Source organism: Varroa destructor, unplaced genomic scaffold (assembly GCF_002443255.2).
Source record: "Varroa destructor unplaced genomic scaffold, Vdes_3.0 BEIS01000007.1, whole genome shotgun sequence".
Lineage (NCBI taxonomy): Eukaryota > Metazoa > Arthropoda > Arachnida > Mesostigmata > Varroidae > Varroa > Varroa destructor.
Window position 1 is genome coordinate 21323229 of NW_019211460.1, and position 26360 is coordinate 21349588.

At 42.1% G+C, this 26360-nt stretch overlaps 1 protein-coding gene and 1 long non-coding RNA gene across 3 annotated transcripts in view; both read right to left on the minus strand.

Annotated features, from left to right (window-relative positions):
- The window catches only part of LOC111254453 (uncharacterized), a 175788-nt gene that overhangs the window by 64224 nt on the left and 85204 nt on the right, over positions 1-26360 (minus strand). The window lies entirely within an intron of this gene.
- Positions 19703-20915, minus strand: LOC147754443 (uncharacterized). Its single transcript, XR_015317795.1, has 2 exons — positions 20534-20915; positions 19703-20230 (listed from the first exon to the last, which is right to left on the minus strand). It is a non-coding gene; the product is annotated as an uncharacterized LOC147754443 (long non-coding RNA).

The window sequence follows — 26360 nt, forward strand, 5'->3', positions numbered from 1 at the left end:
TATATATATATTCTTAATAGTGAGATTTGTCGTACAACTTTATTTCTGTTCGATAACAGTATCTTAAACGCAAATAGATGATATCACAACAGGAAACACTTTCATAGTAGAAGTAGAGTTAGAAATGGTTGGCAGGCAATTCACTGGTTTCTCTCTGTCTATTTGAAACATGAAATAGATAATATTTCTGTGGCCGAGCTAGGGTCTGAGGTTCTAAATGGTCAAGTATTCATTTTCATATAGATGCTTTCAAAAGCCGCACGATCCGACTACCTGTTGTGCTCTGTCTAACAGAAATTGAGCAGCATAAAATGTAATAGCAATTGTAGTCGGATCTACCTGCGTACCTACCTACCTACCTACCTACCTATCACCATAAATATCGGGTCTGACGAAATGCATTTTCTATTTACAGAAGTGCATGTACACCAATATATACCATCAGCGCTCAGAAACCCACGCCACGTTTAAATGTTTTCGACGTTGCTCCTGTTATGTATTGCAGGTTTATTCATCAGCTTAGCGCTTGTATGTAATTCCCTGCTTATTCCATGGACCTCGTTATGAAGAAGCAAAAAGAAACAATCGTTTGCGGCGCGTCTTCCGCGTTCGATGTCGATTTTGCTGCCAGTCTCTGAAGTGATTGCGACCAAACGTCTGGCTAGAAGCGAAAGTATTAACCACCCGTTCACACCGATAAAATGGATCGTGCAGAGTCTGGAAATACCTGCAAGCGTCGAAAAACAGGTTCGTAGCGAATCGTTCTTTGCTTGAGGAGCAACGCTGGCTTGACGGTTAGCTCTAGCTACTACTGCTGCTGCGATAACTGATACTAGCATCGCTGCTAATGTACAAAAACGATATATGCAGGCGGGCAAACTTCGTTTCGTAGGAACGGGCTTCTTTTGTCGCTTCATCGCGCTTCTCGATCTCTCAAAACTCTGGTTTACACATTATCCTTCGTCACTATCCTTGTGTTGGAATGAGAAGAACCAAAGTGAATCAAGCTAAGGTGTCAACTGGAAGAGGTAGCCGAGGGCAGATACTGGAGACGAGCTTTTTGCACAGCATCGATCATGCCGCTAATCGAACTCAATCATATTGTGTTGTAGAGTACGGTTGGGACCGCCGAAATGCACTAAGCGGCTTGGTTCACTCGTTACCGAGTTTTTTTCGTGAACCAGGTGACTCAATGAACGCAAATCTCAAGCTACGTAGATGAGAAAAACAAACGAGACGTTGCCCTTCGTTTAAACTCCGCTTACCTGCAAACCATATACACTCCGTGGGCTTTAGCGCGTCGCTTTCCGTTTGACTACTATTTTGTCTACGGTATCTTGAATAATGGGACAACGGCACCTGTTTTAAACTTTAAACTTTTCAATTTCCACCGATTGGCAGGCTCAGTTTCTTAAATCCACTCTGTAATCTCGGCACTTCGGGGTCAATCGTTGAACGGGCCTCTTGTGGCGGCTTACGATGACCCAGCAAGAGAAGCAGAAATTTCAGTGTTTCAGGTGAAATTTAAATCCCTATTGAAAATTATTGCCATTCTGCTTATTTTTTGTTTGAGGAAACCTTTGCATTATTCTTCGAACGTTGTCTTTGGTTGTTACCATAGAAGCTCTGAGGTTGAGGGCAACGAAGTGGCTGAAATCGCCGTGATAAGGTGGACTTCAGTTTGGGATAATTGCTATGTTTATATATTGACACAGCTCTTGAAGAGCTTTTTCTAGAGGCAACAGGGATTAGTTCAATATATATGGGCTCTGGCTACTAATAGATCTCCTGTTGCAAGTGAAGCCAATATATCGGTCTTTGAGTAAGCGAGTATAGTCTCAGTTCGCATCAATAAATGTACGTAACGTTGCAGCTTCGGAAGCCCAAGCAACGGTGATATGACATCGATGCACGTATAGAGTATCTTTACAAAACGCGATGGTTTGTTTTTTGTTCATTAGGTATTATTTCCATACTAATTCTACTATAACACCTAACCTACTAAGTGATCAATCACTTAGGCGTATAGAGGTTTATGTGAAATAAAATTTCTTATAGTTTATTGTCAGAGCAATCCTATACAGAAAAAAAACACGACCACTGGTACAACCATTACCACGGTAAGTAGTGACAAAAAATCAACCATCTTGAGGGTAGACTCGTGATTAACAGACCATGGCTTCAGGAAAAGTCACCATGAAGCTTTTTATTATAGTATGTCAGTAGTTTGTAGCTTTCAAAATTATGGTTTAGAGTTGTCCTTTATTTTCACTAAACGCCGATTGTTTCGAGCTTCTCCACTTGTAAAAATATAAAATACATTATTACCTCTATGTCTATGATGCCACAAACAGCTATGCTACTGTTTGCGTATGATGTCACATAGCAGATTACTAGTTTCTCTTAAAACGTGTCCAATATATCGCTAAAACTACATACTTTCCATTGGAAAAATCTAAAGTAGTTATTCTCCAGGAAGGTACCATAAAGATTCGTCTTTCCGTGCACTGGCATGCATATAACTAAACAACAAACACCGCTATCTGAACAACGTGATCATTACCTTTCTGGGACGCAGCATCATTGTCGAGGCCACAAAAAAGTTTCTTACTCAAAGTCTTTCTGTAACTTGCTGATAGTTCGGGGATGAGTTCTGCACCTCGTCTGTATAGTAGGCCAGAGCACCTAGGACAGCGATAGCAATGACGGCGCCCAGGAGTTGCTGCTACTAAAAACGAGAAAAGCCTCAATTACTCGAATAAGATCGAAGACTAGGCTTCCATGATTTTCACTTGCGATCGACAGATACCTATTCTGTAGCTCTATCGACTGCCATGCTTGAGCTCGGCTGAAACGCCCACAATCTCTGGTGGGACGGTGGTATTCCGTTTTTGACGCTAAGCAAAGGGCGGAACGAAAAAAGACGTAGGGAATGAATAGATCTCATCCAGAACAGGCCTAAGGAATAGGCCAATTTGCATCCTTTTGACCCTCTAGGTTGTCTACTTCATCCAGCTGGCCCATCTTGCGATTCCGTTTCTTCGGGCGTTGTCGAGAAAGCGAGAGAGAAAGGAGAAGAGGAGCAAGCTTAGGGAAAAAGCGCTTCTCCTTGTGTACGCACTCGTGCGAATATTATGAGAGATTTTGGAATTAGTTGACGCTGCTATGAGTATTCTCGTCGCCTCCCACTTGCGAGGGCTAAACAAGGCTCCAATAACTTGAATTGGACGGAGCTAAGGCTTGGTGCAGGTCTTTATGTGGAGCTGTATTGGTAAACAGGTCACAGCGCAGTAAAAGCACCTACCCGAGCAAATCGTATTCTTATACTGTAGTGTACATTTCTGTATAAGCTGTTGGCATGTGTGTGTGTCTGCGGTCCGACAGAAAGAGCTTTTTCGATCAAGGACGCATACTGGCTAGCGTTGGCCGATGCTGGACGCAACAAAATCAAACATTCAAGTAAACAAGGCCTTTTTTGTTTTGAAGAGAAAACGATAATTCTATACTCATTGCCTTTTGCGCTTTACTCCTATGGTTCTATTGTCTAACGGCTTAGAGGATCATAAGCTTGGTCTACACAAATTACTGCGACTACAACTTATATTGTGATACAAGTAGGAGACGGGTGTAGCCTCAAAACAAAAATCTGATATACATACAATTTACTACGTACCACCTTTCCAGCGTATGAAATTTTGTATTTTTGCTTATACGTTTGCCCCTTTCTACCTAAACATTGGACGAATAAAGTCACCTCTGGTCCGAAGGGACGATGAAGTAACAAAGCGCACAAGGAATATCTTGCCTGAAATCAGCTACGTGGACGTAATCTGGCGGCTAAATTCGCGTATATGTTCTCCTCGTACTTTGCCTGTCATTTCTTCTATTTCATGTGCTTACCTAACATAAATATGACGTCATCAAATTTCTGGGCATGTGCCTCGGGCTGTTAACTTTAGTTTATCTTTGAAATAGGCTTCGGAAGTAACGGTCTATAAGCGTATGCGACGGTTCTACGCAGCCCATGTATAGAGATCGTGTTTTGTTTCCGAACGTTTGCATTTTTCAAAGGCGTTTCACGTCAAGCAGTGCGACTGGTGTATTTTTCGGTCCACAAATGAATGAATGGTACGTTTTTTAGCCCACTTATTTTTCACGACAACATCTCAGCCTGAGGTTTGTCTCGCGATGCTGTATTGTTCCCGTGACAACTTGGTGGGTAAAGGATTTGTCTGTTAATCCTAGGGACACGTTATGGCATAGTTCTGAATCCGCGCATAGACCCCCTTTGTTTCGCGCCGTAAGCCAGCCATATGGTCGAATGCCTGATGCCGATGCCAGACGTATAACTCAAAACATAGGGGGTTGTAAGCTTGCTTACGCATTCAAAATTATGGTGCTATAAAGCAAGCTAAAGGAATTTATTATGCTTATGGAAGTCAGTGCTGCTCGATGACATACATGATCACGAATTTGGTTTATAAATGGCTGTGATTAACTCTGCGACCTTTGAGATCGTTGGTTTTATAATAGCAGAAAAACCGCCCCATCCATAATTGAGGTATGCCTTTGCAGTTCGTCCATCGGAGCGTCAGCAATGTAAAAGTTTTGTATAAATAACCTTCAGATAACTACGGTGTTATGGTCATTGTCTCATCAGACTTCTGACTGTTATCGTTTTCACGGTGGGACCGATACAGTTGACTGCAGTGCGTTAAGCCGAGAAGCTAGCATTACTACTATTTCAATTAAATGTTTTCGACTTTCGATCCAGAATAGTAAGCAAGACAGGCGCTAAACCGTATTAGCATTATGCCATAATATTTTGAATTTACTACATTTCAGCCATTGTCGTACGCGCGGGTTATCCGAAATATTGTATTATTAATAATTTACTGTAAAATAAATTTGATTATTAAAGCGATCCTATGCCCAAGGCACCATGACTATGAATGGCAAAAAATATGTAAACAATAATTTTTTGAGGTCATTTCTCCTTACCACTCGTAAAAAAAAAAGAAATAGAATACACAAGTAAAAAAAACTATCACCTTCCTGTTCAGACCATTTTTCCCCGATGAAAAAAACTAAAAGCGAGAATCTGTTGGCCCTTTCATCAGGTAAATAAATTAAGCTAAGTCGTTTTGGCAACCCGCTGTCTTTCGACCATCCAAACCTGCCCCTCCCCCCCAGAGCTCTGTTCACAGAGTTCTAGTCCTGTTCCTCGAATTTTTACAAAGTTCACCAAAGCTTTAGAGCTGAGGCCACCAAACGACGAAACGAAGGCAAGCGACCAATTGTGGACAGACATAATTTAAAAGGTGTCGCGCCGGCTTTCTATGAATTAGCCTTAGAGGCTAACGTTCGGTCGGCTTACTAAGCAGCGGTTGTCAACACTCACTGCCTACCTAGATGGCGTTACCATTGGCCGGACCCCGTAGCTTCATTGTGGCTCCGGCTATTGCTATGGGCGCAGAAACATGAGTCAGGCAGGATATGTGTTTTTAGTATAAGCGCCGGCAAGTAGCAAGTGTCTGGTCTCCGATGTGGGAGGGCGAGGTGCACGGAGTTCTGCAATTGGGCTGTGCGCGTTAGCTCGCTGAAAGCTGTGATAGTAGTCGCTGTGGTACCGGGAGTAGCTATGTGTATAGAAAAGCTTGCAGAGAGGCAAGTGCTTGGAGGTGCAGGGGCGCGGGAGAAGGGGCGTAGCTAATTCTGGTCCACAAATGGCTTGTTAGGGCGGTGAAGCAAGGCAAAGCTAAGAAAGGGGAGGGGAACATGGTGCCGAGTTGATATTGGACTTGTGCTCAGAATACTGATGGGGATACCGAACAGCGGATAAAGGCGGGCCTAGTCAGAACCTGGTGACCAGTGGCCGATGGTCGCTAGTCAACGCACAAACTTGCAGATTCTTAGACCACCAGTAGCAGACAGGAAAGCAGATCGCACAAAAAGTGCCGCTTTGTACCAGGCCGCAGCTCTACCGAACTGGGGTGTTGATGCGACACGACTAGTACCGATACGAACAGATAGCATTGGCGTGGGTTCTACCAGCGTGTTCCTTACCACTAGCTTGGTCCTCCTGGTGTCGATGGTATGATGGTGCGCGCCTAGCATTTTCGGGGAAGTTGCACCCTAGCTGAAACTGCCTGCCCGCCAAAGGTATAAGAAGACGACCACGAGCGAGGGATAGAAGTCTGCCCTTTCGGTAGCTGATCCATCAGCTACTTCGTCAGCTAACAACACAAGAAAAGAATGGTTGGCTCTATGCCTGATATCGCTTCTTACTCTTATACCAGTAGCAATGGCCGTACGGTCATCGCTTTACCTGTTACGAAGTCTACGAGTATTCACTACAAGACCTAAGCCTCTTCGTACAAGACTTAATAGGTTCTTATAAAGGCGCGAAAACTATGGAACCTTTGGAGGTGACGAGTAACAGAGGTGGTCGAAAAAAACAAGTCTTTTAACTACCAATGTTTCTATAGTAAACTAGCCAGTTTTATTATCTTGTGCTGATGGCAGATTTTTGCTTGGACTATAAGCTGCTGCGTGAAGCGACTGGCTGTCATTTTTATAACGGTTCCTTGTGATGCGGTTGTTACTACCGAAACATTGCTTATTGACATGGTAGTCTTATAATTATAGTTATATAAGGTTATCTATTGTACAACAATAGATATATAATAAGATAGATCAGCTTTGCCTTGCTTGTCCTGCCTACTCCTACGCGTCTCATTTTACACAAATGACCTGTTAGGACCAAGGTGTTGAGTTCAACCTTCTGTTGTGCGACATCGGAAGTCATGCGGCAATGACGCGAGGAGTCCAATAGAGACTCGAGACGCGCAAGTTGTCGTATGTCGGCGAAAAAAACACTCGAATATGTGAACGGTAGGGAATTGTACCACACGTGTGTGAAAGCTAGCTTGATGATAGATGTGTCTACAGCTTGTGTTATAATTTATCCTCACATTTAAACTTGTCCATAGTAACAATGTACAAATAGAATTTTTTTAACTCTTTAGATCGAAATATGCATTTTATAGAAGATATTTTTACGCCTAATATTCAATAAATATTGGCACTGTTGCTAACTAGTGCCTATTTTAGGATCTTCAAAATAGTTTTCTAGGTTCCAGGCACGCGACTGCGTTTTATTAGATTCTAAGAAATAAATGAAATCTTTGGTGCTATGTTTGAAGTTTCTGATATATATATATATAATCTCGCCTAAGAATATGGTGTATATATATCGTGTACATATATTAGATAGGCCGAAAAGGAGCTCGTTTTTTTTACCTAGGAAAAACACAGCTTTTGGACCTGCCTGATTTTATCACGTATTCGACTTCATATGACCTTTTCTTATTTCTTCCACTTAACTTCTGGAAATTTTTCGGGATGCTATTGGAGAGCTGATCTAGCCGCTCTCAGAAGACCTTCTGATTGCGAAATGCACTGTTATAAAATTGTGTCTTCCAGCGCTGGGAAGGGATAGTAATCTATTCGGAGGAAATCGTGGATACAAATACATCTTCGACTCAACCTCTTGTAGGACGGTTCTAACGACATTTGTCGTGTGAGGTCTGGCATTATTGTGAAGAAAGATAACTTTACCCTGTCCATTGGATCTTCTTGTTGCATAGCTTTGTTTACTCATTGAAACTCCGCCATATAGAGCTTTTTGTCATCCGTGTCGATGCACCAGATGTTTTTCTGTTTGTAAGACTCCTCCAACCCTCAACAAACGCAAGCGATGATTCTTTTAGGAGAGAGATCTGGTTTAATTCTGAGCCTAGGCATGTTTCTCAAAGCTATTCATTCTTGTTTTGCTCTATATCGACCTAGAGACGCAATTCTTTGTCATTTATAACAATTTTGCATACGAATCTGTCATTGTGGCTCAGGCGACATATTGAGAAACTATATGAAGCCGAAATTGCTTCCACCCTTTATTTAGTTAATTTTGCATATTGTACGGCGTTGGCAGCCATTTTCGACCAGTCTGCAAGTCGTCTGTCATTGAGGGTTTCAGCCGACGGCGGTGAAGCGTAACTTCTAAGTTAAGTTATTATCTGCAGAGAGAGCAGTTTTTTTTCAGTAACAGACTCCTCGTTGTCACGGGATAGATAGGTCCGGTTGCTTCGGCAGCCTTTGGACGCTGAAAAAGGTAAACACGCTAGATGCTCAAAACGCACATATTTATAGCAGTATATATAAGTTGTTTAGCAGTATGTACCTGCAATTCGCTTAAGTGCATATATATTGAAACAGTTTACACACGATGAATTACGCGAGTCTTGCTGAGTTTATAAAGCTAATTTAAAAAGTGTGTTAGATATCTTAACGATGACATCAGAAAGCAGCAAGCGGAATGATATTGTTTCGCATCTAGGGCACCTACGTGTATCGTCAAAACTAGGTTTCTTGCGGAATCTATAGTGGAACCCGTGCATGGCAGAGCGAACAACGACATGTCTATTCAATCGGTTTGTCTTTTTCCACTTGATGTTCATCACACTCGAGACGAAGAAATCTTCATTAGGGTTCGTGGATTTTTGCTCCCATGTTTTAAGTTTCGACTTGAAAGCTTCCGTTGCTAGGAGAAACGACGACGTAGATCCTTGGAGAATAGTGGCAGGTCGGCTAGGAGATATGTGGAGCGACTTCGGGTCACTATGCACAGTCCTAGTGCTCCTTTAAGAAAAAGCCTTGATACGATTTCTTTATTTAAAGATCTTCATTGCAAGATCTTCCCAAATGACCCATAGTCCATATATTGCGATGGAAGCTGCTCTGGGGCCGAACAGAATCAGAAAGAAAGAAAGAAAGAAGTGTTGAATTTTGAAGTTTTTCTTTGATGGTTCATGCAGCCAATATAGCGTTCCTGGACCTTCCAGTGACGTGCACAGTAATATATATACGTGTGTTTAGCCACGACCTGGTTTCGGTGGTATGCTGAAGCAGACGTTTGTGCCCAATTTGTGCCACAAAATTGGGACTATCAAAATGTATTATGCTTGAAGCACTATACATTTTTGAAGTTCGCGTACTCGAATTCACCGATTATCTAAAATGTTTGACTAGAAACTCGTGCTATTTCTTACTGGATTTTTAGCCGCGTTGGAAAGATGATTTCGAGTTAAAAGGAACAACCTTAGGACATGAACTTTCATCGAGATTTCTAAGAAAGCGCCAGCTGGGAAGAAAAGCGGCAAAAGGTATGGAGAAATGAGCGAAGTTTCTGTAATCACAAAGGAATAGTAGTCGTTTAAGGAAACTAATGTTTCACGTCCAAAGCTAGTTCAGAAGTAGTCAATGGCGATTTGCCCTCGAGTTAGTAGTAATAGTTTCTAGTTAAATTACACAGCGTATGTATGCTCTTCTAAATCCCTTAAATAGCGATTCATAAGGTCATTGGTAGTAGTAGCAGCAGCAGCAGCTATCCTACTTTGTATAGCGCCATTGATTTCATATGGTATTCTCTATGGGTTTTTTATGGCAAAAATATGGTTTGAAAAGGGTGTAAAAAAAAAGGCTAGAACGATGAGATTAAGTTAAGACCCCAATCAACGGAGTACAAATGCTTTTACTTCTTTGTCTCCTCTTATAATAGTATCGAAATGAGACATCGCCTCCATCTTGCGACGCTACATTTCGATTGCTTACTCTATACATTCTCTCACATCCGTGATCTCATTACTAATGGAAAAATTAAATGAAATATAGAATGCTAAACGATCGAGGGTTCGTATTTGACACGTAACTACTGATCGTTGTCGCTTCTGCTTACAGTTAGGTGCCTTTATATGAGCTTACTTTAATGACTCAAAAACTCTTTCAGCAAAGTGGGCACAACCGCTGGGCATGCATGACCGGGACAAAATGGGCTAAAATATCTTAAAATCTACTCTATTAATAAAGTCTTTTTGAAGGTTCGCCGAATCCAAAACAGCCCCTTAAAGTGCGGGAAAAGGGCGACTTTTATTGGTCGCTAGAACTTCATCTTGGGAGGAACTGTGCGACCAATGGAACAACCGATTCGTTAGAGCCCCTAGACAAACGTTATTTTCCCTAATTTCACTGTCGCAAATTGACAATCAAGATTATTGCCTAGTATCTAGGCATCATTCGGCATTACCCGTTTGGTGCTTCAGACAGGACATTTTCAGGTAACCTGATTTTTTTTTCGCTAGTGAGCTCCAATAATAGTGAGTGTAATTTCCCTACTCCTGTATAAATGTACACTGTTGGGTAATAGTTTACTTAATAATCGAACTTTAGCACCCATTGTATATAGCCGAAATAGTTACGTAAGCCCGTAGGTGAGTCAGTGCCCCCATGGCTTATGGTTCATAAAGGAACCACATCTTTTACATATGAATCATAGTTTTAAAATTGGAGGAATACTTTTCTTTAATTAAAGATTAATGTTAATTTGCATGATGATAATGAACTATGAACCACTTTGACATGTGATTTATATTTTTCGATTGGATTCACGTTTTTTTATATTCCTTTATTGGGAATATATTAAGATTACAAGGACATTATGGCAAAAGATGGAGCATAACTGCCGAAGGAAGCGTGCTCAAGCCTCACACTTACTCTGTCCACGCTTGGAAATTAACTTCACATGTACAAGCGGGACGAAGTTTGCTATTATATTTAGAACAACTTCTACTAATTCGAAATCAAGTTCATTTAGCGCTTCGAGAAGCGGAATTTATTAGGATTAGTTGCGAAGTACGAACCTGCTTATTGGGGAATCAGTTTGGGATAATTAACACAGAGTAAAAAATCAACGAAATATAATTACCGCAACCAGAAAGTAACAATGGAATATAGTAGAATAGGAAGATACAACAAGAACTTATCATATAAGAAAAAATCGGTTTGCAATAGAACAACAATTCATATTCAAGTTCTGATGGCAGATAGACCAGATACTATTGATGAAGGGGATAAACTCGCAGATGAGGTAGCCTTAGCCTAGCAGGACCGCTAGGACGAATGTTGCCGAAACGGAGTACAAGATATGAACTCCCAAGTGCATTAAAACCTAGAGTAGAGTTTGGAACAAATCAGGAAGAAACTGTAAGAGTCTGCAATTAAACTATCGTCTCTGTTAGACTAGGTAAATTGAACCCAATTTGTTTGTATTAAAATAGGCTACTATAGTAGCTACAACAGCTAAACGGACGATGGGACAGAATAATTAGTTTAACTAATAGCACAAGAGACGCAGAGACACCTGGCTAGTTCGTAGATCTTACTATAATAATGATGGGCGCAAGATTTCCTTTTTCGTTCAAATGCAAATGTTGATAAACGTAATTGGATTTCTACAAAATACACTACATCCTTCGAGAAGCTGTAAGTGATTAAGTACTGAGTGAATCCACTGGAGTCAAAATTGGAGATCAGAACATCCCGTACAAACGCTTGTGCTTTTTAGGCGCTAATCCTGTCATAGAAGGGGAACACTTGTGTAGGTGGATCGAACAGTAAGTTCGTACATCTTATGAAGTACGAAGCTATTTCTGTTGTACATTATGCAGTGTGTTTTTATTGAACATATGTTTCACAGAATTTGAGGAAATCAAATACTGGGTTTTAAAAAAGCGAGCAAAAAATAATGTAATATGCAGAAAAAGATCGTAGAATTCTAACGAGAACAACTTTTTTAACGAGAACAACTCTTAGAATTCTTCCTAGATCGAACCTAAGCTGCCAAAGGTTCTGAAGTATATACTTACGGTTCTACAAATGTCATCGCTCACCGTAGGGATAAGTAGAGACAGGAGAGCTGCACTGTGTGCAGAGGGCAACAATGGCCTATTATAAACTCCGAAACCTCTTCGCAGAGGCGTTCGGTTGTACTCTTGTCTACGTTACGGGCTTCTTAAAAGTAAATAGACCTCAACAAGGGGCGAAATCGACTGGGGGGTGATGAACTCCCTGCAGTCCTGTGATAGACTAACGCAACAGATGTTCAGGTATTTTTTCAACTCGTGAATAGCTTACAAAAATGAAGCTGGTTAAATATTTTCTCATTTAATAGTGGGTAACCTAGGTTGCGGAAGTCTTTCAATGCACCTAAAAGTTTGCCCAAAAAACTAAGCAGGTCGGACGTGTGCAAGATATTTCAAATCCTTATTGCGCAACGCCCAAGGATAACATTCACTCGATTGTAGATCAGATGAGAGCAACATTATCTGAATTGCTGAATACATGACCCAACACCCGAAACATGTTTTATATACATGATGGCGGCAAATTTAAGGACAGTAACCTGACACAAAAGTCAGGAACACGATGTTGTTCAATTGGAGGCCTCAGATATAATTTTTATATCTAATCTATTTTATCGTTGCGTTTTGGTATGGAAATCTAAAAGTATGTTTGCGGTTAGTACCCCAAGTTCAAAGGAATCTACGTTTGTACGAGAAATAAAGTAAAAAAACTCTTCGCTAAGAACTACTTGTCTGCAAGGCACAATAACGTTTAGACATAGACAATCCGCAGAATTGAACTCTCTCTTCTTTCTCACGAATGTCAAATCAGGTTGTGGCCTTTATGACAACGCATTTACTGAACATGAGCTGCTTGATTGTGTTAGACAGGACTATCTGCAAAATCAACAACAAAGGTAATCCTTCCTCTAAATGGCCCTACGGCCTTTCGTAGGCTATTTGGAAGAAACGCTGGTGAAGTGCTTTCGGGCTAGGTATGGCAGTATGGTCCTCAATAATGAATCAGCAGGAGGTTAATGTTTTCACTAACATTCCTATGTAAAAAGGTAGGGCACAATGACAGTTGAATCCAATAGAAGTTCCGTAATTTCCGTCAGCGACAGAAGGTGATTAACACCATTCTAATCTCACACCGTGTGATGATATTGTTGACTCCGAGACGGTGCCATGGTACCGTGTTCGGGACACGTGAACGATCCAAGTTCGAAAACTAACGTGACCCGTTTCATATTCAAAACCAACGTTTTGAACTGTGCTGAACGTGCGAGTCGACGCTAGGCACCTCTTTTTGTCGCTGGTAAAGTTGAATTCTATTTGGGTCCGCCACCGATTTCGTCAGTTGTTTTTCCGTTGGCGCCTCTAAAAAGAAGCAAATTCTGGCGGTAGCCAGAAGGAAAGGCAAGTTAGTTGAAAGAAAATCGGCTTCTTTTACGTCTTGCAGTAAAGGTGTAAACAGTAGGAGCCTCTATAGTCATTTGTAGAAAATGCAGGGTCAGGTGTTAGCGAAGTGCACGATTTGCAGCATTATGACGTATGAACCAGCACAGAGCACAAGAACGACATTGTCTGCTCTCTTTGATCTCTATCGGGCTGCTTCGAGTCCGTCTGGCTTGCGCTATTTGCTCCGAAATGTAATCGCGCTCGTTCAACTTCGTTGGCACCTATACCGCGTTGTATGATGATCGCGTCGTCGTGGCGATCAGGTGACGAAGGGGCTACCAGTAAAGTTTCCAGCTACGTTTTCTCGAAAAGCGCGTACAGGTCTATGCGGAATAAGTTCTTTTCTCCAATTGCAGCGGTTCCGACTTCGATCAAACACTGCTTGTCACTACCGCCCTCCTTTATGCTGCAAGGAGTGACACGAGGCACGAATATCTATAGAAAAGAGCTAGAGCTAAAATTGGGATGCAAATCACCACCGCCTTTGTTCCCCACTCGTCTAGAGAGGTTCAGATCGGCTGTGAAAGGGACTTGCTGGGGACAGGGCCTAGCAGATCGGAAGGCCGTCAATGTCGTCTTCCTGGAAGAAGTGACGCTCATAAGATGAAAAAAATGGTGAAGTCACAATCCAGATGTCGAAACATGACGAAGGAAATGAAAGCTGGTGTGGCTTAGTGAACAACGCTTGCGTTCGATATAGAAGAAAAGAGCACCGACACGTTCGTCAACTCAGGCGAGTTGTACCCGCTCGGCGACAGCGAAGATGACAACTGACTTCTCCCCATGGCAATGGCTTGCTACCTGCTTCACCGTGACGATTATGTGAAGGAAATTTTTAATGGAGTAAGCAGAAAGATGCTTTCTAGAGTAGTACACGGATCTCAAGAACAAAAATCAGAAGAATACGTACACAAACGCACGTCACGAATCGAAATAGAATTGTGTCAGTTGAGGCGTCGTGTTTTTCAACTAAGACAACTAGGCGAGGGGATGAGGTGTGCTTAGCCGCATACCGATGGTGGTATCACAACCGAAGAGTGAGGGGTTGGAAGAACACAAATACGATGCCTTTTGGCTCAGAATGATTTTACCCAGTATCTTGTCCAGTTTCTTGCTGCGTAACACTAGACGCCCGTCAGGTGAGCGCCTTCGACGTCAGGATATAGTAACTATGGCAACAGTGACAAGGATCGGCCTGGCTTTCGAGAAAAACTGCGCTAATCTTCCCAAACAATGCAAAACGCAATCGAAACACGACACAATCTACATGGTCGAATAAATTGGGAGCGAGGAACACAGCAGAATCGACTGAATTAAGCATCTACTATGTTAGACTAGCCTATAATCAATCAAAACCCATTAATATTAGGCAAAGCCAGATGGTTACGTATGCATTAAGCAGATATGGTTACCAAAGCATCTCGAATGCCGCTAATTTCAAGACCTTCAAGTGTTCTTTGCATTCGAGTGCTGGGTAATGTGTGCGTTCGCTTCTCGGTCTATGCGCGTTTTAAGAAAATCTCACAGTTCCTTCCGGGGCGCGCTAAGTATCAATCGAGTCGTCTTCGTCCCGTCCAGCCCAAAGTTTGCGGGAGTTGTGAACGAACGGCCTCGTTCTCGGGAAGGCGATGATCTATCATGCGAAGGCATGTTTCCCTCAGATTAGAAGAGTAAATGGTACTGTTGTGGCTTACACCCTGCTGCAATCAACGCCCGGGCACGAACTCGGACCGTGCATCTTATACAACAAGACATCGGGAAGCGCACCATTACAGGCACAATAGCAATAGAACCAACAACGAACACAAGCCCGCTGTGTAGGTATTCAGTTGGATCCAACAGTCTACATACGCCAGAGTATGGGCCAATGCTGCATTGTCTATCGTGATCATCGCGCTCGAAAGATGCTTGACTAGTCAGTATGAATGTTTGCACAAGGTACAACGAAAATACGCAGAGGAAGACTTATATGCTCTGTTCGAAGTACTATATGTCGTTCATAAATGAAGTTGATCCGATAATAAACCTAGCGGGCTAATAGCGGTGTAGGATATGCCCATTCGATCAATAGAACATTTCATGAAACATTCGTACACTAAAGAATGAATCAGTCGGTCTCTTGACATTGTTACATCATCAAGCAATGAAACTGGAAAGGCAAATGTCAGGCTTGCAATCAAAATAGAAATATCTGACGCCAGAAATGAGAGACATCTCCGAATAGCTCCGCCACGAAGATAAGTACTAATAATAGGCCACAGCACCAAGCACGCCCGATGACAAAGTGCTGAGATAAATTCCTTCTAAAAAATCGTAGGTGTCTATTCGTGCAGCGCTGAAAATGGTCGTCGGTAGCATTGCGTGTTGTAAACGAAAGGTATACTCACAGCATTGGTAGGCCACTGGCAGTCTTTTTACAGGCTGGTTATCAACAACGCATGAAATTTAAAAAGAACAGATGCATCAGCGAGACAGGGAGCTTTTCAGAGACGTTAATCATATCTCGCCATTCATGTCAGAAGTACATGTGCTCTCCATTCCTTTCTTCGGTCAGGACTGTAAAGCAGCAGATGATATTATTGCGAAAAAAAAATAAGAGCTTCCCACCTTTTCCGCTTGCCATATGACAGCGCCCGTTCGTCCGGTACAGCTACAGAGATAAAATGGCCTGCAACATAGATCGGGCCTTTTTTAGATGTGAGATTCCTGACAACCAAGAGTGTCAGGAACCATAGAGTGTTCACACAAAGACTATTGATGATAACAGCGGGCCCAGCCAATTCAACCGGGCTCCCAAAGCCAAACGTTCCAGCATCCGGGTCAGCTTCGGAAGTAATAATCACCGCCAAGCGAAGCCACCGTTAAAAAACCGCCGATGAGAAAGGCAACACCACGCCGGACGGTTGGACTAGAGTTAAACCCGAGAGATCCCAACCGTTCCATTAACCGAGAGCTTCGTGAAGTAGGTTCTGGCAGCGTTGGCCTTGCATCACCACAATCACTTGCGAGGATGGTCACGAAAATTCAAGCAAGACTTTGATGAGACGCTGCAAATCGCATAGTCGTCGTAGTAGCCTAGTGGATAACGTATTTGCATAGTAGTTGAAGGGATACGTGGGAAATAGCCGTGTTATAAAATGCCGAAGCCGATGCCGGCCGCAAAACTTGAAGCATGGTAGTTTTCAAAGCTTGCGTAACAAGAAGCCTTACACGCTAAGCCCCAGTGATAAGATTAAGACACTATTTTGTAAATGATCGCCGAAGAATAGGCTGACCCACCCACGTCGTCACCATGGTGAGACCAGCGAAGAAAAGTGCGTTTTATTAAGCTATTCTTCGGCTTGTTGACTAAGAAATTTAACGGCTACTTAAAAAGTTTACAGTCTATTCGCACGAAACAACATATACGCCGAAGAGAAGGCTTCACAGAAGCGGTGTACAGGATCATGGTGACAAATGTCAAAGGAGCCCTGGCTAGGTCGTGCGTACGCGATGTTGATTGACTTCAAAGCAGCCTTCGACTTAACACCAAACGACAAGGTTATGCTCACGCGTCCTGAGTTGGTTGTGCTTATACACGTGCTAAACCTTGCAGAAGAATAAAATAACTGTCGAGAGTGGCTGCACTTCGAATCCTTACACAAATAATTGGATTGGAACAGGCAAACAACTTGAACTTATTCCTACACTTATTTGTCTGAAGGACCTGTCTGATCAAATAAGAAAGCCCAGGAAATCAGCCTAATTTACTTTATATATAGAAAATTTAGAGATATATGGATCGAATGAACTCCAAACGAAATAAGCTCTAACGCGGCTCCACGCGACAGTCCCAGACCTGACACTGTAAAGACGGGGGCAATTAACTTCAGAAGTGTTAACAGGACAGCAGTCACTAACATTTTGCATTTCGCTGAATCACCTCTTGCCATTAAACGGTTTTCGTACTCTGTTCTGCAAGAGTATAAGTGTGTACGTCAGCAAAAGATGCAGGAAGGCAACGTAGGCCGCCGCCTATTATCTTATCGCTTGTCTTTCGCAACCGGTATTAGCTTGCTCGGCCTCAAAGGAGCTTCGATCGCAACGTAATTTAGGAGGGTCTTACAATGATGATTTCATTTAGGATGATCTTACAATAATTAAGTAGCGTCAGAGGCTCTCGCCTACAAGGGTGCTAGGGCTAAGCACAGCGACCCGGCATGGCGCGCATATCTTGGAGCCGACAGCACTGCTATCCGAAAACCTGCGTTATCGCTTCGAGCTCCCAGCAACAGGAGTATTCAATGCAAATTTTGAGGACATGGAACAAAAAGCCGCAAAAAGCGGTGGTAATTTTTTGCTTCGGAGGCGATGGCGAACAGTGAGTGAACAGGGACGAAGCGGCTAGTCGTCACTCGCTTTGTCGTGCATGAATTCCGCCATAGACTCTGGTTCCATCATAGACCGTCCTAGAAGAAACAACGTTTTTGTTTGCCGCACACGGGTACTGATGCACAGATGGATTTGTACTAAACAATAGATAAACGCTGATCATTAATTTGTCTAGCTCTCTATAGCAAAGAACTGGATAAGAATGGACAACCGCGTATCAGGTAAGTCAACGGCTAGGTGTTGCGACAGACGCATTATAGGCCCTCCGTAGGCTACCTGATATCATTTTTCATTTGTATGTGTAGAAACGGCAGTGAAGGTTAATAATTGCCGGCTTATATCAAGAGACTATGTTAGGCATATTTTTGGGTCATTCGATCACTGTGTTCTGCGTGATATAACGAAATTTCAAATGTTTAAATAAGACCAACGTTAACGTGCTCTGCATGCGGGGTATGGAGCTGCATTGATAACGACGGGGAGATTTTAGGAAAATTTCTACGAAAAAATAGAATCTTCGTATAAAAATGTCAACTGGTTGCCGTGCCATGGATACTAATGCGGGTTCATAGTCATCGACTATAATATCACTGGCTGCATCATCATAGGTTTACGCCCACGCTTCGAGGCAAAGGAAATTATTGTCTGTACCAGTTTAATGTGTTTGTCTGTTTACAATAGTAGTAGAGGGATTTTAGTCTGCTGTAATCCAGAACCTTTCATTCATTTTATTTAGCAAAATATTTTTAATTAACAAGCCGCATTTAATTCATGGAAAGATGTCAAAACAACGCCTAGGACCGAGCGGTTGGTTTTTTCAACGCTTCTCTCTCAGGCGTAAATCACTCGTAGAGACACATACGACGCGTAAATTTACCTGCCAGATAAGTCTAGCTGATTTTAAAACGGTCACCATTGTCGAGGTTTCTGCACGATTACGAAAAGCTCTCATCGAGCTATTTTAGTATTCATACGTTATCTTAATTGACAACGGTTTCTTCATGTTTTAAACTTTTGACTTGACATAGTTTTTACGTGTATCCCATGCCATATTTTCTGCTCATAAGCTTCGTGATGTCAATTTTAGATGCGTTTAAGCGGATCTACTGGCCTGAGGAGAGTAAAATCGTAGTTAAGATGAAGTGTTTTGGCACTTTCTTCTATTAGACGTTCCCTTCATGGTAAGAGTCTAATTTATGGGCACGTATTAGAGGCAGAAAGAGTATAAGGACTTCACCCACTAAACAAATACTAGGTAATAAGCGTAGTTTTAACTGTAAAATATGAGTTGTGGTTTACGCTACAAGCATTTCCGTGTCTTTTCCAATGACTTAATTTCGCACGTGCTGATCTGAGATTTGGCTTAATTTGACGTTGATGGAACAAAAGTTTATTGTGCTTCATTGGCAATGGGCTGCGTGGATCGGACAGATCCGTGAATTGAAATTTCCTGCGTTTTGTTGATGCTAACGGCGCGTGTCAGCCGCCTACTTATCCAGTTAATTTCTTTAATATCGCAATTAAATGACTAATAGTTGACGATATTCACCTAGGAAGGTCTCCTAGAAGGAATCACCTAGAAGGATAGGCTTGTTTTATCTGAATACAGACCCGAAGCCGTTTTTTTCGTATTATGTTAGAACAACGGCTCGACACTAAGATGGTAGCATGCCTTACATGCTGCTTGTGCAGCTCAAGTCGACCGCTATGGATACAAGCTAATTCATAATGTTCAATGTAACCTGGAAGAAAGTGAAACGGCGTTCTCATGGGTGAATATTTACAGGTTTATGAATGGAATCGTGTTCTGATACGACTGAGCATAAAGCCTGTGCAGTTATCAAACGTTTTATTAGCTACTGAGAAAGGTTTTGACAGCCCTAAATGGAAGCGTGTTTATCGCATGTATACATGTTTCACATGTCACACTGGTACACGCTCGTTTTCCTAGAGCACAATCGAAGCTCAAAGAGTTCCCCCTTATTGGCTAATTTTTATTCTTCTTCTTATTAATCTCATGCACGGATACAGATTCCACCGTACTGTGCATAGACTAATAATATTTTACGTGTCTGTTTTCTCGCAAAACTACTAAATTATACAGATATGTAGCATAGCTGGTGAACTTTGCGTGTAAAAGTATATAGTTAGGAAGGCTTTGCCTACACACATAGTTATGAAGAGGCAACCCAATTAACTGTATATCGCCCACAACAGAATAGTTCAGCGAAGATTCTAAAGTCATTCACTTCCTTTCCAGTCGTAGAACGTCTCAGGCCCCTCACGCTACTTTGTGTGTCGGCCGTACAGCGTAGTTGTGAACGACTTATCGAACGTATGCTCCTCTTTGGACCCTTCCTCCTCTAGGACACCAACCCTCGAAGCACTCTCCAGGAGTGTAGTTCTACACACAACGTCAAGCGGCTCCCGATTCTCTTAACTCCGTCCAGCTGTGAATATTCAGTTAGACGACGCAACTAGCTAAGGACTTACGGATTGTTTTCTGGGTGTCTACGACAAGCAGGCAGGCGCTACGATGGGTACTCAAACCGCAGCGATAAGTTCACGTGGAGTTCCGATTATACGCTGTGCATAACTACAATGCGTGAGCTACAAAGAACTGAGGCCGCTTAGCGACGATGTCCGCCACAAAGATGGGGCTGGAAAGTATAAGAGCAAGCAAGAACGTACAGTACAGCGCTAGTAAATAGTAAAAACAGACAGATATTCCGTCTGTTGTAAAACAAACTTCTGCTTTCTATTTCGTCGTAATCGCCATCGTAGGGAGCTGGCTGGCTCAAACGTCCAGCCTCGTAACAGCCGGCCAATCGTGGCAAGGAACTGAGTTCCTGTAGAAGAAAAGCTTTTTAAGGAAAACAAGAACAACTGTGGCATAAGAAAACAGGACCGAAGATATATGAGATATTAGGTTGGGAACGAATACTTCTAGATTAGTGTCTTACCGTGCAGCGGCTATCGTAAAAGTTCGTTCGGCCGTATACCGTGTGGGGAACAAGGAGCAACTCTGACTTGCTGTTGGCCTGAAGACAATCGTTTTTTGTACCACGATCCATTCGACGTTTAGCGGGGGGGAAAGGCGGGAATGTCATTGTTATGTTGGCGCGCCCACCGAAAGTTTTACTGAGGTTTTTTTTGGGGGCTAAACCAAATGAATCACGGACTGTCAGCAGACTTTCTCGGCAGAGCACGCTGGACGAACACTGCATTTTAGTCAAATAGTATTTGTCATCGATTACCCAAATTGTTCTGTTAACTCAGCTACTTATCCGCTCCCTTATAGTGATCACGCGGGCAATATTTTATAATGTGTAATTTTAGAAATAGAAATTCCTAGAGAAACTACCGATCCGCTGGGCAGCCTGAACTTTGTTTGAAAACGGCTTTTAGGCTATTTTACTAGGGTCTGAGTTACCCTTTGTTCCCTACACATATGTTACAAAGCTACTTGGTTCACTTATTGGATATAGGATGTCTTAAACGGAAAGAGTTCTGATTGATATAGTGAGATTTATTGATCAAGCGCATTGATCGCTTCACGAATAGCTGAGTCCACCAAATATGTTTAGTACTGATGCCATACGGAACCCACCTACAGGGTCTTCTCGTAGATTACACGTGTGAACATTTCACAAAGTTGCGTTAGATTAATCCTGACGTTTACATGATAAGTATTACAGGTTTGTACAGGTTAGCGTTGAATTTCACTAGTAACAAGCTTTCAATGATGAATTAGTAACTGCGTTTGCAAAGCGTAAAAAATTACAGACAGCAGAGTATAGTGGCCATGCCACCGGCAGGCAGTGGTAGGTAAGAAAGCAAGGTCTATAGCATGGCTTGTGCTTTTTCGAGCGCGTGGCGTCGATCTGACCGATAAATCGAGATTCGCACAAATGCACGGACGAATGGTTGCATTTGTTGTTCGCTACAGAAGGGAAGAGGGAGCGGAACACAAAGGATGTATTGAAAACGCTGATTATTGCCTCGCCTCTTAGTTGCGAGCTACCAGGCAAGCAAATGAGTAAATGGATTGAGCAAGATAAAAACGGAAACCCTACTCACCAATTCCACGACCCTCATGTTTGATCTTCGCTGCCAAAATACCCGGCTACGGTCTGCCTGCACTTTCGCTGCCCTAATTTATACCCAGCTAGGGATACGCACAGTCTACTTGCCTAAACAGGTCCAGACCTCCCAGCGCTGTCAGCCTGACCGGGCCTTTAGGAGCTGTTAGAAGCCATTTTTGTGAAAGTGGCTTACGGCGTCACACAGCTGCTAACACAGAGGATCCCTCTTTAGGCAGAACAACCAAGGCGTTTCGGCAGGGGCGATAAGGAAAAGGGGTGGACAGGTCTTTAAGGCTCAGACAGGGAACGTAGCCTTCCGCCGTTACGCTTCTCCTGGTGATTCCTCAGTGCTGTAACTCGCCGTTACATTTCCATCGTCGAGTTCTTTCGGATGTGGTCCGAGGAACTTTTTGATCGTGACAGTGTAAGATCAAACTACAGTATTCCGTCAGATCAGACAAGTTGCAGTGGAAAGCTAAAGGCCAAACAAAGCCTTCGTCAAATCTTTCTGATAAGGCCTAGGTGATAAAAGCCTATGGCCTGCATCAATACGTACCCTTGGCTGGGAAGCAGCCCGATTAGCAAAAGATAAATCCATAAGTTTGATCAAAGGTCCATGTAACAGGTAATGGGTATTCTGCTCGGTTTAATTGGACCTAAGCGAAATCTATCAAGTTCCATGCTGTTGAATGATAAGCACAAATGGAAAAAATACATTAACTACAATAATTCTGTATGAAGTTTTCTACTTAACTAGAAGTTCAGAAGATGAAAACACAATTTAATCAGAGACTTCACATGAATAAAATCTTTTTTCACACACATATATATACACTATAATATTGTTATAATGATATTTCTATTGCCAATAGTTCTTCAAACTTCTCAACTTGCCGTATTTTATAATACGATTCGTATTTGACCCGAAACCCAGTAAATGCTAACTGGAATACATTAGTAGCATAGTACGTTATAATATCATATCGAGCATATCCAGGAAGCCATTAGACGAAGAAATGGTTTGAAAATGTAATACTTTGGGAAATAAATCTTTGTAACTTATCTACATTCGCAGAACCTATAAATCCAATGTATGAATAATGGTTAGATCTCATTCTTCTTACTAAGTACAAAGACGATAACGCAATTTTCTATCAGCTTACAATGGATACTTATAGCATCATCGATACGTTTTACACGTGACCAAACGATCAGCGTTCTTCGCACTTCCTGTACTCTTGCGCGGTTCAGTATGTGCGAGTCGTTGTGTCATATTTCGTTTATCGTCTTCCTGTTGCTGGTTTTCGTTTAACTTCTCATGGCATCAATGACCCATACGTAATCTGCGCTCTGCCTTTCCACTCCCAGTTGAGTACTCCCGCGACAGATAATGTATTCTCTAGAGTACACCCGCTTTGTTCGTCGAAAAACCAACAGATCCCCGCTATCAGACCATTCATTTCGACAACCCTCTGGGCTTCAACGTGCGCAATCCGCGCAGAACCGTAGGCTTGTCATTGTGCCTTTAAAGAAGAAAGGAGAGGACTTTTCGGCTTCTTCAGTTGTACACACGCAGGAGACTATGTCGCCATCTTGGCGCAACGGACCGCGTGCGAACTCAGGCTTATGCCAACTTGGTTCATCGAGCAGAAGAAACAGACGTACGACAGGCTTCTGAAGAAGGAACGTCTTTTCTACACATCTTCTCTAGGGACATTGGAAGGTAGTCGACTTTGGAGTATCACCACGTGCAGTCGAAAACGGCATACCGTACAAATGAAGATGGTCCTAACCACAGCACCTCACCCATATCCCTTCCAAGTATAGTGAAGAAGTAAAATCTTTGTTTGTTTCTGTGCCGTCGACTTATCTCTGTTCCTCCTATGCTTCACTTTTTCACTATGCTTAGTAACGAAGATTCATCAAAAAAAATTATTGAAAAATCCCAGATAAGCTCTCCTTAGCCTAAAGGATAGATGTGTACCGCGCGCTTCTCCCCCTTCGAACGAATGCATCAGTGTCAACTTGTCGAAGTAGTGCGCACCCCCGATGTCCCGCAACGGTCGTCCACATCGATACAGTCTCTATCGGCTAAAGCCAACTAATCGACTGAGTACAATTGTAGCAGTACAACGAGGATTTAGTTTTCCACCCGTCGGAGATCCACCAGGGGGTGTAGCATATTATAAATGATTTTACTTGTTTTCATAGAAATGAGAATAGACAGATGATTATGTAGATGAATTTATATTAGTCAAAGTACCTTAGCATCAATATGAATAGTTAAAGTGTATATACCTCAGCCTAATGTTTTAAACAAGTTTGTATACCGTTAGTCGCAATCGACGGTAAAAATGGTAGATGGGGCAGTAGATGTTGTACCACGCGAAGTTCATTATATTCATCCCTAATAAGAATATTTGCAAAAAAGTACATCAATCCATTCGTTCCGGTGGCAGAAAGGTACAACAATATTTATACATGACTAGATAAACAGGTATTAATAAGAAACACCAAAATGGTACGTACAATTTTTCACAAAGTTCAAAGAAGATAGCTTACATAACTCATATATATATATATATATATATATATACATGTTCTCGTATATAACAGGGCTACCTGAACTGTTCCAACAAATTATTATTTGAGTTGACTCGACTGGAATACACCCAATATGGGTCTACACATGGAGAAAGGCAGACAATTAAGAACCGTACCGTTTTCACTAGGCAATCATTAATTTTTACTTTAATTGGGTGCGATGTTAATTTCGGACTTTAACGTTTGACTAATCCGGAAACGAATATTGATGAAATTACAAAATATAATTTTAATAACGAACTTATTACCAGCAGTGGTATAAGTTCAGGCTTGCGGTCATACCTGAACCTCTTCATGCAATAAACTCTATTCATTCGAGTTTTCCAAAATCTACTGCGAAAACAAAAACAAATTTAAGCAAAAATTAAAAAGTTAAGCAGGTGGAAAAACATTCATCCTTCCTGAATTTATAGTGATACCGTTATCCTTTTTTTAGGCTTCCTTATTGTATGCATATACTTTTGATATATAAGCCTACATAATATACAATACCTCATCCTCTGTGTTACCACTCTACAGCCGTAATAAGGTGTCAAAGGCGTGTTCAGAAAACAATTGCACCGGAATTGTAGAAGCTCCGACTTTGTTTCCTATTCGATGTGAAAGCTGTACATATACAGCTTTCACAAATCAAACTGTACATTAGCAGAGCAAGAACATGGGAACATCACCGCGGAGCGATAAGTATCAATTCCATTTTTGGAAGGTTAATAAAATAGGAGCTCTTTATTGAGTCGTGCTAGGCTGCTAGTTGTATAGTCTTCCAGTGGGTGAATCGAGTGCGGAGTTTTAACTCAACGCGATGTAATGGCGAGTTTCTGGAGTCAGCCTCCAGACGAGTATGCTGATTGGCTTCTGAAGAAGCAACAAGATGGAACCTCTAAATGAGTGTGTGTACAAGCATTGGTCCATCGTGTTACTTTCCGCTTTGCTATATCCATTCCTTGCATTTCTCCTTCAGCCATCTCCTCCCCGTTGTAGATTGACTCGAGGGAAAGCGGAGTGACGTCGTTACTAAAGAAAGGCCGTCTTTGAATCATTAGGGCCGGACAATGGAAGTACTAGCTGAAGTTTGCCGAAACCGTCCAATCGAAAACGTTTTCTCGCTTTAACGAAAAACATAACGAAGCCTCGTACAAGGATAGGACGGAAAAAGTGTGTCCAAAAGTAATCAGGCCTTGTGAAAGGACGACGATCGATTCGAGAAAGGTGTTCGTTTCAAGTTGTAGTTTACAGAAACGAAAGTTCCTTGTAAGTACGAAAGTAATTTGCCCTGAAAACGGAAAAAACTGAGCATGGGGCAATTCACCATGCTCAGTTTTTTCCGTTCAACGATAAATGAAGGAGATAACATTAGGCTTTCAGCGAAGCAAGACGTGAGTCTGTAGTTAACCAATAGAGGTGCATCGACGTAATGAGCTATATATTTATTTCAATACCTCCTAGGTTGTTTCGTCTATTTACGCAGAGTAGAATGTAGGTGGCTGGAGAGATAGCGCTTACTGTAGGGTCTTAACGACATATCCGATAGAGGGCGTGATATTCTTGAAAGCCTATTTGCTTTTTGGTCCTTTGAAATCATTCCTCTCTTATTATTCACTAATTCGTCTCACATACATTTTAATCGTCTTAAAACAACATGGATTTTCGACCTGCAATATCTGTAGAGGACTTATCGGTGCACGTAATGCCTATAGCGATACATATTGTGTACATCTACGGGGAAAACATTACTGACATCGCGTCATGTGACCAAATCATCTGTTTTAGTCACATTAGCCCTTGCAAAATAGAATTCTTATTGCTATTTGCTTAACGGGGATATCTTTCGTATGCATGCAATGACGTGCGTTTAACATTCGCTTTACACATCCGTCTCTTCTAATAGTTCGTCACGTTAAATGGCAGAAAAATACACATCGCTCAAGTTCAGACTAATTATAGTTTTCGCTGTACGAAGACTTCCAATACGTCCAAGTAAACAAGGCTTAAACCTTGCCGCCAATTGATTTTTTTCGTTCTTTACCGATAGCAAGACGTAGTCGAATCGAGGGCGTCTGCGTAAAGCAAACTGAAAGCTACTGATAGCCTTGTGTAGGAC